This window comes from Bufo gargarizans, chromosome 1, assembly GCF_014858855.1.
Source record: "Bufo gargarizans isolate SCDJY-AF-19 chromosome 1, ASM1485885v1, whole genome shotgun sequence".
Taxonomy (NCBI): domain Eukaryota; kingdom Metazoa; phylum Chordata; class Amphibia; order Anura; family Bufonidae; genus Bufo; species Bufo gargarizans.
Window position 1 is genome coordinate 465,400,301 of NC_058080.1, and position 14,707 is coordinate 465,415,007.

Sequence of the window (14,707 nt, forward strand, 5' to 3'; positions counted from 1 at the left end):
CTCTAATGGGAGCAAATGGCTGAAAATGCAATTTTAGGCCTAGTTTACAAAGTGCAGTTATTTTTATTTATTTTGTATCCAAAACCAGCCAGATTCGCACCAAGTGCTGAGCTGCCTATTGGAAATAAGCCGGACACAGGCCAACATGGAGTCGCGCAGCTCTGTGAGGTGAGCCGTCCATCCCGGAGCGGAGGGGGAGGGGACGTGGTCCTCTGTAGCTGCGCGCTGCCGCCACCTGTGGCCGCTCGGTGTGAGGCGCCCGGCCTGAGCTTTGTCTCCTCCTCCCTGCAGCTCCGCTCACTCGCACACTGACTCACACGCCGAGGGAGGGGAGGAGGGGGAGATGTGAAGCCATTCAATTCCTCTCCAGCAGCCATCTTCACTTCCTCTTCTCATTCCTCCCGCTACATATCTGTAATATCTGCCCTCCGCCGTGCCCTGAGAGAGCCAGGCGGGCTCCGCTCATTGCCCCGGTTTGTCTTGGCGGGGCGGGAGGTGACCCGGATTTGTGGAGGCAGAGGAGCGGGGGCAGCTGAGGGAATCCCCGGGCATCCATCCCGGCAGCACTGAAGGATACCGGGCGCAGGACGGCGGGGTGACGGGAGGACGCGGACAACCGGTGAGTGCTCGGCGGCGGCTAATTAACCCTTCATCTGCCCATCACTCGTGTGTCACCCGGGCACCGGTGTCTCTCCTCCATAGCCGATTGTGTGTGATGACAGATGTGCACGTATATAATGTATGTGGATGGAGGCAGCATACAGAGCCTGGCACCTGCTGGGTGCTGCTACCACAGGGCACAGTGTATGCCATATGTACCACTGCTGGAGACAGTGCCGCCCTGCAGTGCTGTGCAGCCTCTATAATATATATATATATATATATATATATATAATGCCCCTACCCGCCCCGGCAATGTGGTCAGTCCTGTCAGTCAGTGTCACCGCGCTATAAATGGTCTAGTAATGGCTGATGGTCCTCGCCGCCATTGGTGATCATGGTGGGTACAGCATCTTGTGTCACTCGTCTGTACACAACAAAGTGGCCCCCAATGACAGCTTGCCGTGAAGAATCCAGCCGGTGGGAAAGTCATCATGATCTGTGTATCTGTACACAGCCTTAGGGGCTCATTCACACTGGTATGGAGCCAGTATGCTCGTAATGTATAATGGAAACATTTCTTCCTCTTCTGTCTTTTTGACCAGCACCTGGTTCTGACTCAGTCACTGCTGGAAATCACTGCTCAAATACTGACGAGACCCTGACTGTGTGAAAGCGATCTTGGTGTAGCACCATATAGGCCACTCTCTCACGCCGTCATTATTACAGATACGCATGGATCATCCGTGTTCTTTCCACATTCTTATGTCTGTTCTACAAAAAGTTAAAGGGAACCTGTCACCCAAAAATCGCCTATTAAGCTGTTTACAGTACCTTATAGTGCTGTATAGTCGTTTCCTGATGCACTTTTTGTTAGTTTTGCCGCATGTATGCTCAGTCAGAAATCGATGTTATATTCAGCTGCTGCCCCGTGCTTCAAGTCAGGCTTGAAGTCACGGGGGCAGCGGCCTCGGCGTCTTACATGGCCCTCTCCCCGCCCCCTGCCTCTGTGACTGACAGCCGAAATCCGATTCCGGGACCGCGCTCAACGGCCGCATGCGCAGTAAAGGGCGGCAGGAGCGCGGTCCCGGCTGCCGCGCGTACTACGCGCCGTCTTACTTTTGCCGCACTGCGCATGCGCCCGACATCCTGTATCAAACGCGCCCGCGCCCGGCATCTGGGCGCGGGCGCGTTTGATACAGGATGTCGGGCGCATGCGCAGTGCGGCGAAAGTAAGACGGCGCGTAGTACGCGCGGCAGCCGGGACCGCGCTCCTGCCGCCCTTTACTGCGCATGCGGCCGTTGAGCGCGGTCCCGGAATCGGATTTCGGCTGTCAGTCACAGAGGCAGGGGGCGGGGAGAGGGCCATGTAAGACGCCGAGGCCGCTGCCCCCGTGACTTCAAGCCTGACTTGAAGCACGGGGCAGCAGCTGAATATAACATCGATTTCTGACTGAGCATACATGCGGCAAAACTAACAAAAAGTGCATCAGGAAACGACTATACAGCACTATAAGGTACTGTAAACAGCTTAATAGGCGATTTTTGGGTGACAGGTTCCCTTTAAGAACATGTCTGCAAAATGCCGACCGCGGTCCCATTAAAGTCAATAGGTCCTCAAAGAATGCAGCTGCAACACGGACTGTATCTGTATTGCGTGGATCCGCAATTTGCAGACCGCAAAATGTATTTTTGTAGATTTCACCGCTGGCTTTGGCGTACAAATACTGCTGCAAAATAGCGACCATTTAGAAGTCGCCATGGTCTCCGTGTGCTGCTGTATGGACATAGATATTCTCTTTCATGGAGTCCCATGGCAAAATTATTTTCTGTTGAAGGATGGCTAGAGGCCCTAGGCTAGGACTACACGGCGGTATTTGTCACATCCACGCAACGTTTTTTTATAACGATAGCCAATAGTGTCGCACTGCGACATGCTGCGAGTGAGACATGGCAGTCGCCAAAAATCCATCTAAGTTGGACTTTTGTACGACTGTTGTGTCAGTGTGGCATCATTATATATAAAAAAATAATAATCACGTGACACATTTTTCAGTTTACCCGTTTTGTCACCGTATACCTCTATGGCAGCCCTATTATGGGTCAGTACAGCCTGGACAGTTCATGAAAAGACGTGATGCAGTTATCTAGCGAGTACATTGAATAAATTTTTCGGGGCCATAAAGGGCGTCATGCAATGGACCTGTACGGTGGCGGAGTACCTGTGGTACCCCTGAGGTCAGCAGTGGACTGTAGGCTGTCCATTGTATGTATCAAGAAGATGACTGCAGCAGCGGAAATGATGGTTATGCATTCTGTTTGGTGGCTTTGATAGAAATTGGTAATCTTGGACAACTCCTTTACACTTTGGAGTCATGTATTCACCCAAATATAACCTCCTCCCCCCCCCCCCCCCCCCCAATAGCTAAGCAGTAGTCTGATTGTTTCCTGTGCAGGCGGTCGAACAGCTATGGCGCCTGCTTATTATAGAAAGCCATTGAGACTTGTGAAGTTCTGCCTGAGCCAAGCACCTAACATTTACATTGCTGTACCCCCAAACGAATTAAAGGGGTTCTCCCTACAGAGACCTTATCTCAGCGGGGTTACCCAGGACTTGATGAAATTATTCTAATTTGATTCTGTCATTTACAAGGCCGACACGCGGAACATCCAGTACATGTAACAGTCTAGACTCTAGAGGCAGTTCTCACCCGGAGAGCTTACACTGTATCATAAGAAGTGGGGAGGGCAGAGTCCTCTCTAGTGAGCCCACTGCACATGAATGTCGGCTTTCAGCGAGACCTAGTATCGTGAGGATGGAAATCAATGTATCTGCTTGTCCTGGAAGGAGTTTCGTTGTCTTTCCTGAGGTAAACGCGTCAGTGGTCTGCCCGTGTAGCCATGTAACAGCGTGCGTCTGTAATAAATGAGGAAAGGGCTGCAGATAAATGAGGTTTGTGGACAGGTGGGCGGCCATGTTTTCCTCTCCCTTACCTTTATCACATCAGGTAGAGGAGCACTGACAGTCACCGTCAGGACGTCTCAGAACTATATCACCTGTCACCTGAGTGACTTATCAGGGACACTTGGTTACCCGCTGTTACATTTATCTGCTCCATAAAAATAGCATAATCAAAAAGCTCTATGATGCTATTGCTATATATATATATATATATACATACATACATACATACATACATACATACATACATACACACCTCTCTTGACTGCTCCTGAAGAAGGGGGATAGGAGAACCCCTGAAACACAGTGAGCCCACCAGTGATATCAATCAAAGAAAGCCACCAGAAGTACCACCTTTTGGTACTGCCGTGTCTTTCCTGAGATACTACAAGCGATCCCGGCGGGGGAGGCTGAGTCTGAGCTTTACCCCATTGACCTCCTCCTTGGTGAGGTGAGTCTACCTTTTACCTTTTTGTTTTTAGGGCTCTTTCACACTTGCGTTCTTCTGTTCCGGCATAGAGTTCCGTCGTCGGGGCTCTATGCCGGAAGAATCCTGATCAGGATTATCCCCATGCATTCTGAATGGAGAGAAATCCGTTCAGGACCGGAACGTTTTTTGGCCGGAGAAAATACCGCAGCATGCTGCGCTTTTTGCTCCGGCCAAAAATCCTGAACACTTGCCGCAAGGCCGGATCCGGAATTAATGCCCATTGAAAGGCATTAATCCGGATCCGGCCTTAAGCTAAACGTCGTTTTGGCGCATTAACGGATCCGACGTTTAGCTTTTTCTGAATGGTTACCATGGCTGCCGGGACGCTAAAGTCCTGGCAGCCATGGTAAAGTGTAGTGGGGAGCAGCATACTTACCGTCCGTGCAGCTCCCGGAGCGCTTCAGGATGACGTGATCGCATGGACACGTCATCCATGCGCATGGGGCGCTCTGACGTCATTCTGGAGCGCCCCGGGAGCCGCACGGACTGTAAGTATACCGCTCCCCACTACTACTATGGCAACCAGGACTTTAATAGCGTCCTGGCTGCCATAGTAACACTGAACGCATTTTGAAGACTGATCCGTCTTCAAATGCTTTCAGTTCACTTGCGTTTTTCCGGATCCAGCATGTAATTCCGGCAAATGGAGTACACGCCGGATCCGGACAACGCAAGTGTGAAAGAGGCCTTAGCAAGCTTTTTATTTGCATTTATTTTATCCCATTTGTTGATCAGCTTTCATTCAGGTCATAACTTAATTGTGTCTACTAATTCATTGTCCCGCGACTTCAAAATATCCATCTCTATCCTGTTTAAATCCGATAGCGACAATTTGGAATCTGGCGCCTTCTCGGTGGCTGTGTCCTCCTCTCCTTTCGTGCACCTATCTATGTGGTAGTTTTAGCTACACATTCAGCCACTTATTCCGTACACTGTGGCACTAGTTTCTCCTCCCTGTGTGGCATCCTGCTACTGTTATTCTAAGATCTTTTGGATTCCTTTCCATTACGTTATTTGACTAAGGGTCCATTCACACGTCCGTAGTGTATAGCGGTTCCGTGTATATACACCCCATAGAGCTGCAGGACATGTTCTATTTATTTTTTTCCAGAGCCGTGGTTCGGAAGATCGGGGCACGCTCCGGAAATGCGGATGCGGACAACACACTGTGTGAATGAATGGGTCCCCACCCATTCTGCAGAATTGCGGAACGGGTGCGGACACATTCGCGGACGCATGAATGGACCCTAACACTCTCCTTAGGGAAAAGAAAAACTTTTTTATTTTCCCTATCAGTAATGATAAAGCCACCTTATTGTCCCTCTTGTGGATATGACATGCGTGCACCATTGTCAGGTACCATATGTGATATACAGAGCCCGCAGTCAGCTCAGTCCTAGCAGGGGCACACGTCTCTGCTCTGGCAGTGTCTCCGGCACAGCAGGGCATGAGACCCCACAGACAGGAGCAGCTTTGTGTGCTCCTGCCAGTACTGAGCTAAGGGGGCTATTCCTGCAACGGTGTACAGATGTATATGCAAACGTGAAAAGCGCTGTGTAGACCGCCTGCAACTTTGGAGGCCTCTTCTGACAGTAAAATCAATGACAAAACAGAATTTCAGTGCGTTTTGAATAGTGTAAAAGTTGTATAAAAGTTTAGTTCCACTTTAAACAGGTTCCTGGGAATGAAGACTCTTTATCCATGGCTGCAGCCTGTCTACATAAATAGATTGCCTGCTCCCTGCCACTTCAATCCTCCTGTTTGCCCCCACATGTCCATGTTCGGGTCCCTGGGTATGGTCACATGCTCTACTGCAGCCAATAACTGGTTTCAGCGCAGATGTGCCACATGTGGCCATGTCACCGCTGTGAGGCCAGTTCACACTTGGCATACAAACATGTATGTTTTATCTGAATGAGGCTTGCAGAAATCCATAAACATGCCGAAAAACAACCCCATTCAGATCTATGAAACGGCTCTCGGTACAAAAAAACCTGTACCTGTGCCAAAAATGAAGTTTATTGACGGCGCTGAACATCAGGAAAACTGCCATATTGTGCTTTCTATAAAGCCATCAACACGAAGCTACTGTGGACAAATGGAAGAGTGAGATGCCATTGGCTTGAGTAAAGAAGGACCTCAGTAATGTAGAGTGCGAATGGTGATCTAGAATATGCCGTGTGTGAACTGAAGATGCAGCATAAGAGCAGTAATAATCCTCTGGGCTTAGTAATTATAAAACCGTATCATCATAATTATCCAGCCTTTATAGAAGTCACGTCCATCTCTTTTCCTGGAATGAACCACATCCTATGTGTTCCCGGGTAGTAAACACCTGTCACACATTGCTGCCAGGAGCAAACAGGAACCCAACCAGGCCACAATACACACGTGTGTGTCACCAGGTCTAGACCTCGCCAGACGCTTCACTTTCAGGTATAGTCCCTGTTTCCTTGTGAGCAGGACGCTCATTCTTATTGTTTGTTGATTAGTCACTCTGAAATATCTGGGTTTGTTTCTACCCTCTGGTTGTAAAGCGCTGCGGACTATGTTGGCGCTATAGAAATATTAGAAGGAAACTGGAGTTACAGAAACTGCATTGCTGCTGCACCTAAGAGGTGTTCCCCTCTAATAGATTCAGGATCCGGACAGATCAGCTGTTTAAGTAGGTACCGGCTCTCGCAGCTCATCTTAGGCCATATGACATCGGTCGCATAGCTGCAAGTGAATGGGGCTGAGCGCAGTACAAAGCACAGCCACTATATACCTGTGCAAAGGGGTGGATGGTTTACTGGATCTAATTTTTTATTTTTTTTTGGTATTCATGTGTTTTCTACTTCCTGTCCTGGCTCTTTAATTTCTTCTGTTTGGACCTTTGTCAAGAGAACAATAGAGTTGTCATCGCCGAGCAAGCACCATAGCCGCTGGCATTCCTGCTGTTTTACACAACGGACACCTGGTGGCAAAGTCAGTGATCGGAGACAACTCCGAACACCTTGTTCTGAAAATGGCCCTGTAACGATTGTTAAAAAAAAAAAAAGCCTGTCACATGGCCATCATTGTTATACAGACATGCATTTATTTGTAAGGATCGCATGTGTTTTTTTTTTTTTTTTCTTAATTGTTTTCTGATTGCTTGCCTTTCCCATATCCAGTGCTAACATCTTGGCGGTGCCTGTTTACACGAGGGTATATAATGCCGACAAACGATAATTTCCAAGTCCTCATAATAGGTTCTATCAAGCAATTTGTCTCTGAACGTCTCAGCGCATGTTTATATTGCGCTGTGGTCTTCTGCTCAGCCATTAGGGTAAGGTTACACTGGTCGCAGCCAGTATTGCCGGGGCATCGCAATGTGGTAGTGATCCGATAGAAATGAATGGGGTCACAGTGCGAGTCGCACGTATGCCACATCTGCGACCCCCTGGTGGATTTGCAGCACGTGTGCAACTTGCACGGCGGCCCCAATAATTTCTGTGTTATCCCCGCTACACTGCGATCCTGGCCGTGACCACTGTTGGCGGCACACATTCACTTGCCTGGCATTCTAGTAAGTGACTGGTGAGCAGCGAGTGGAGTACAGAAGGTCATCCATGATTCAGCTTTGCTTCATTTACAAGCTTTCTGTGAAAATTCAGGGTGTGTTTTACAGCTCACATATAACTATAGCACGGTATGCACAGCATGGAGGGATCTCTCTGCAGCACTTCATAAACTACAGGAAAACTAGCCTGATGCTATATGATCATCTTAATCCACGTAAACTGGTAATTGTTTTATGGAGATGATCAGGGCATTATGTATTCTGTAGCATTTCATGCTCCTCCTATAGCTTGGCATAGTTTGGTAGCTGTTCACACACTGGCATTTGAAGGGAGCCGAATACTTAGGAAATAATGCTGTCTGCAAGTGATCTGCTATCTTTCCTGTCATCACAGGACGCGTATAAAGGACATGGAAGGAATGCTTTTCGCCACATACTTGTATTAAACATATAAATGGGTTCCTCATGTATAAAATGTGGGAATGCTAACATTTACTTAGTGCTGGCTTGGGTCAATCTTGAGGCAGAATTGGGCGCTGAATCTCCCATTGAAAAGGATAGGAAGCTGAAAAAACAGCTCCATTTAAGGCTACTTTCATACTCGGGTTTTGTGCGGATTGGTCATGGACAGATCCGTTCAGATAATACAACAGTCTGCATCCGTTCAGAACGGATCCGTTTGTATTATCTGTAACATGGTCAAGACGGATCCGTCTTGAACACCATTGAAAGTCAAACGAGGACGGATCCATTTTCTATGGTGCCAGATTGTGTCAGTGAAAACGGATCCATCCCCATTGACTTGCATTGTGTGCCAGGGCGGGTCTGTTTGGCTTCTCTTCGTCAGGCGGACACCAAAACACTGCAGGCAGCGTTTTGGTGTCCGCCTCCAAAGCGGAATGGTGACTGAACGGAGCCAAACTGATACATTCTGAGCGGATCCTTTTCCATTCAGAATGCATTAGGGCAAAACTGATCCGTTTTGGACCGCTTGAGAGAGCCCTGAACGAATATCGCAAATGGAAAGCCAAAACGGTAGTGTGAAAGTAGCCCAAGTCTGTGTGTTTTGGGGAGGTTTAACTTGTTTTGGTGCAGATCAGCTTTAAAAACCTCAAGCTGAAAATTTAGCAGATTTGCAGATTTCCAAACAGAATTTCAGTGCAGTTTTGTGCACCAAAGACCACGTGTCACTTGCGGATATGGTGCGGTTTTGCCGCAGATCTCGCCCTTCCATTGAAAAGAATGAAACCCGCACAAACAATTGACATGCTGCAGATTTCAAAATCCACCTAGCAGTACAGAAAAGAAAGCCGAGTGCACATTGGATTTGTCTAATCTCATACAGTTTGCTGGTACTGTATATTGATGACCTACCCTCAGGATATCTTAGTGGTGGGGGTCTGACACACATTTTCAGTGCAGATTAATCCACGTCAAAATATGCAAGTACAGTAATACATTCGGATTTTGGTGCGGAAACGCAGCAAAATGCTCACGAAAATATGCAAAAAAACTACACATGTAGAGTATAGGAGAACAGGAGCTGCACATGCTTTTTCCAGTGACTGGCCATGAAATGTGTACCAGATCTTCTTCAGACAAGCCTCATTTACTTACAGGTTATTTTGAGATATTAGGGGCCATTTACTAACGCTAGTTTTTCATATGACTAGATGAGGCATATATTCCAGGCCCTCACACTAAGGGCTTATGCACATGAACGTATATTCTTTCCATGTCCTTTCCGTTTTTTTTTTTTTTTGCTGACCGTATATGGAACCATTCATTTCAATGGGTCTGCAAAAAAAACGGTAGTTACTCAGTGTGCATTCCGTTTTCGTAGGTCCAATTTCCATCATATTATTATCCGCATTATGGTCAAGGGTAGTACTGTTCTATCAGGGGCCAGCTGTTCCGTTCTGCAAAATACGGAATGCACACGGACGTCATCTGTATTTTTTGCGGACCGCAAAATAGTCGTGTGCATGAGCCCTAAATCTACTTACCTGGCTCCCTGCTCCCTACGCTGCTCCCGGTCCCCGCAGGAGGATCTCAAAACTAGAATTCAACGAATCTGTGCGTCTGTTTCTACACTTAACAAACTGGATCTGGCATGTCTTGTTTGTTCCGTTTCGCAGAACGGACATAAAACCACAGCTTGCAGCGGTCTGGTGTCCTGTGAAAAAATGCAACAAAACGGAACAGAATGCATCCTGATCAGTTTTGTCCCTATTGACAATGAATGATAATAAAACCGATCCGTCTCGGCCCGGTTTTTATAGATCCTCTGCCAGATCTCAAAACCCGAAAGCCACATCGCTAGCGTGAAACGGACCTTAGAAAGAGATTGTCATGTACTATGATGTCTGATTTTCATTTTTTTACAATAATTGGATTGGATAACCCCTTACAGTAAGCTTCCCTTTACAGGCATGGTAAGCATGGAGAAGGCAGCGGCGCTCACAGGAGTGTCGGTGCCTTCTCAAACAGCTAATTGGCAGGGGTCCTCGGTGTTGGACCCCCACCAATCAGACGATAGGTCATCAGTATCAAAGTCTCAGAAAAGCCCTTTAATTCCATGCATGTATGAGGTCCCTGCCGTCTCTGCTCCGTCTTGTGTGTAAATTTAGCTCTTGGCCTACTTTTCACTATCCTAGAACGCTGTGGTGGGTGTGATCTTCAAAGGGCCCCACAGCCTAATGAATATGCTAAATGGGTCTGCAGCAGTGTTATCAGCCCTGTGTCGCCTCTCTGCCCATAGGTGACTGATATGCACAATGCGTTCTCACCTACTGATAATAAATAGGTGTGCACATTGCAAAGCAGAAAGAAGGGAATGTTCAAATGTTTAAATCCCGGTTTTATAAACCACAAAATCTGATGACTTTTCACACTTTACATTATCTATATTTCAAAAATACACTTTATATAGATACTATTCAGGAAATGTATCCCCCCCCCCCCCCCCCCCCCATTTTCTGCTATTAGCAAAGTCACAAACCCAGTGTAACTTTTTAAAACACCATTGCGCCTAAATTTAGGCACAAGGGGCATTTCTATGCTGCCCTCGCGTTCCCAAGATGAGGGAGGTGGCAGGGCTGATATAATTACCTTCTTTTACACTTGGGGTAAAAGACTGAAATCTCAGAGCTGGCATAGATTTCCATTCAGGCACAACGACTGCCAGAGGATGTGTTTAATTTAGGTGTGTCCTCCGGGAGTGCAGGGGATATCGTAGACCGGCGTAAAATGCTGGTCTGTCATAAATCATCCCTCTAATGTTCTATAAAGATCACTTTTAAACAGTCACCTCTTAGGAAGGATAACAATGACGGATAACGCATGATCCAACATTCACAATAGCTGATGGTCTTAGCTTAGACTACTTTCACACTGGCGTTTTGGCTTTCCGTCTGTGAGATCCGTCAGGGATCTCACAAGCGGTCCAAAACGGATCAGTTTTGCCCTAATGCATTCTGAATGGATAAAGATCCGCTCAGAATGCATCAGTTTGCATCAGTTCAGTCTCCATTCCGCTTGCAGCGTTTTGGTGTCCGTCTGACAAAACGGAGCCAAACGGATCCGTTCTGACACACAATGTAAGTCAATAGGGACGGATCAGTTTTCTCTGGCACAATACAAAAAGGATCTGTCTCCCATTGACTTTCAATGGAGTTCATGATGGATCCGTCTTGGCTATGTTACACATAATACAAACGGATCCGTTCATGATGGATGCATGTGGTTGTATTATTGTAAAGGATCCGTTTTTGCAGAGTAACCTCTGCACGGGTCATAAAGCATGTCTAGAGCACTCTCCCATTGAAGTCAATGGTTCATCTCTGCACAAACTTCCTATTGTCCATAAGACTGCTGTAAAGTATTTCTCAGAACACTGTTGACAGAGTAATATAGCAGCTCAGGCAAGATGGCTGCCCCCATAATAATGTACAGAAAATAGAATCTGCATAAAATCTGCAATCAGAAAGGAACACTGATGATAAGTAAAAAAATATGTTTCACAATCTGGTTTTAAGGAGACACTTCCATCTGAAAGGTTTTTTTTAGACTCTACGGGGCACATTTATTAAAGGGGTTGTCCGGGTTCAGAGCTGAACCCGGACATACCCTTATTTTCACTCCGGCAGCCCCCCTGAGCCTAGCATCGGAGCATCTCATGCTCCGATGCGCTCCAGTGCCCTGCGCTAGATCGCGCAGGGCACAGGCTCTTGTGTTTTCAATAACACACTGCCGGGCGGTAACTTCCGCCCAACAGTGTGTTCGGTGACGTCACCGGCTCTGAGGGGCGGGCTTTAGCTCTGCCCTAGCCGTTTTACTGGCTAGGGCAGAGCCAAATCCCGCCCATCAGTGCCTGTCAGCCCCATGGAGAGCCCGGTACGTCACCGGAACTCTGAAAAATGCCTTTGCCCTGCGCGATTTAGCGCAGGGCAAAGGAGAGCATCGGAGCATGAACTGCTCCGATGCTCATGTCAGGGGGGCTGCTGGGGTGAAAATGGAGGGCTGTCCAGGTTCGGCTCTGAACCTGGACAACCCCTTTAAGGCCGTGCACTGGCCTCTACATAACTTTGGCAGATGCATCGGCGCTTTTAAATGTAAGACAGCCTCCTTGTTGTCTTACATTTAGACCATTTTCTATGCCTAAAACAGGAATAGAAAATGGTAAATGAGACGGGCCTGTCCCAGCCCACGCCACGGCAACTTTTTTAGACCAGGCGTGAGCTGGGAAAAATTGCAAATTGCAATGCAAAGGACCTTTGCACCGCAATCTGCACCAGAAATACATCTAGTATAGGAGTATTACTGTTTAATAAATGACCCCCTATATTCATAGAATATATTTGTTTAGGCAATCTGTTGTCAGTTTGCTGCTGCTGTAAGGGAAGGATGCGGGGTGATCCTCATTATAATTGTCGGTATAACAGTATGCTAGCTGTATTGTTCTCTTAGGCCTACATAAAGATGCCCACTGAGGAGCATTGCATTCATTTGTTTGATTAGTGTAACAGGTAATGTTCTAACTGAGTCACTACAGGAGGATCTCTCTGGTCGCAGTGCCGGCCTGAACGAGAGAGTTAAGACTGTCTGGCATGCTAAGAGTCTAAACAAAGAGAAAGTTAAAGGGGTATTCCAGTAATTTCAGGTTATTCCCTATACCCGGGGCCCCATGAAGTGAATAAAGTGGAAGGACGGGCATGTGCACTACCACTCCATCTCTGTGGGATTGCCGGAGATATATTGCATGCCTGACCTGCAGCTCTGGTCATTTTGGGTGGCCCTGCGGGTACGGCGCCCCTCTTTTTGTGATCAGTGGACTCCCAATGGTACCCCACTACTGCGGATAAGGGATAACTTAAAATAACTGGAATACCCCTTTAAACACAACAGTTTGACTTCAAGAAACAATATCCAGAAAAATGTTAAGAAAAAAAAAAAAAATGTACACATTCAGGCAAATACGTGATAAAAATTATTTTGCTGTATGTGTTGCTTTAATTAGAAGAAATAATCTTGACAATATTTTCCCTTCACAATGTTCTTATTATATGTAAGGTGGAAAGATCGTATCTACAAGGCTAGGGCTACACGGTGACTTTTGGCCGCATGACAATGTCCGCTGCTAAAATCAAAACTAAAGATGGCAATTGTGGCTGAGCTGTAATCCAGCCGATTGTTGTCACTGTAAACTGCAGGTAAGGCTACTTTCACACTAGCGTTCGGGCGGATCCGTTCTGAACGGATCCGCCCATAATAATGCAGACGGAGGCTCCGTTCAGAACGGATCCGTCTGCATTATATTAGCTAAAAAAAGCTAAGTGTGAAAATAGCCTGGGACGGATCCGTCCAGACTTTCAATGTAAAGTCAATGGGGGACGGATCCGCTTGAAGATTGAGCCACATTGTGGCATCTTCAAACGGATCCGTCCCCATTGACTTACATTGTAAGTCTGGACGGATCCGCACGCCTCCGCACGGCCAGGCGGACACCCGAACGCTGCAAGCAGCGTTCAGCTGTCCGCCTGTCCGTGCGGAGGCGAGCGGAGCGGAGGCTGAACGCCGCCAGACTGATGCAGTCTGAGCGGATCCGCCTCCATTCAGACTGCATCAGGGCTGGACGGCTGCGTTCGGGTCCGCTCGTGAGCTCCTTCAAACGGAGCTCACGAACGGAAACCCGAACGCTAGTGTGAAAGCAGCCTTACAACATGACCACAATCGCTATCATTTCGGTACAGCCACGCGGTCAGGTTTCCTGATGCACTTTTGAAAGCCACGGTGCAGATCCTAAAAGAAGAGAAAGTATAAAGGACTGATACAACTTCTATTCTTTTTTCTAACTTTCTCTAAAAACATTGCATCAGGAATCCTGACTGCCTGGCTGTGCCCTTAGGTCTTAGTTCACATTTCCGTTTTTCACTGGCGTGTGCTGTCCTCGTTTTCCACAGACGGCACATGTACCCATTGATTTGGAGGTGTCTGACCGTGGTCAGTGAAAAAAATCTGAGACGTGCGCTACTTTGGCCCATGATGCAGACCAAACACATCCATTATAGACTGTGGGTTAGTGAAAAAACACGGACACAACACAGATGACATCCATGTTGGGTCCGTTTTTCACAGACCACTAATAGGAGATGCACTGGAAATGAAAAGGGTTTTCTGAGATTTTAATACTGATGACCTATCCCCTGGATAGGTCATCAGTATCTGATCTGTTGGAGTCTGAGACCTGGGACCCCGCGCCAATCAGCTGCTTGAGATGGCACTCCTGTGAGCGCTGCAGCCTTCTCGCAGTTTGCCAAGCACAACACTGTACATTGTATAGAGGCTGTGCATGGTATCTCCATGGGGCACAGTCGCTCTTAGGCCACGTGACCGATGAACATGTCTTCACTGGCCTTGAAAAAGCTGAAAGAAGGCTGCAGCTCTACTGTGAGCACCAGTGCCTTCTCAAACAGCTGATCAGCGGGGGGTTCCGGATGTCGGACCCCCACCCATCAGTATTAAGATCTCGGAAAACTCCTTTAACTTTCAGCTGAGCAGAGTCCATGGAATAGGGATGACACCTGAAGGACAAAAAACAGACACACGGACA

The 14,707-nt window shown here is 47.5% G+C and overlaps 1 protein-coding gene across 1 annotated transcript in view; it reads left to right on the forward strand.

Annotated features, from left to right (window-relative positions):
* Positions 1 to 325: 325 nt before the first annotated feature.
* CDC42SE2 (CDC42 small effector 2) overlaps positions 326 to 14,707 on the forward strand; it is an 80,983-nt gene continuing 66,601 nt past the window's right edge. Inside the window, exon 1 of the mRNA XM_044287424.1 lies at positions 326 to 619. The gene's annotated coding sequence lies outside the window, so the exon portion shown is untranslated. The remainder of the gene's footprint in view (positions 620 to 14,707) is intronic.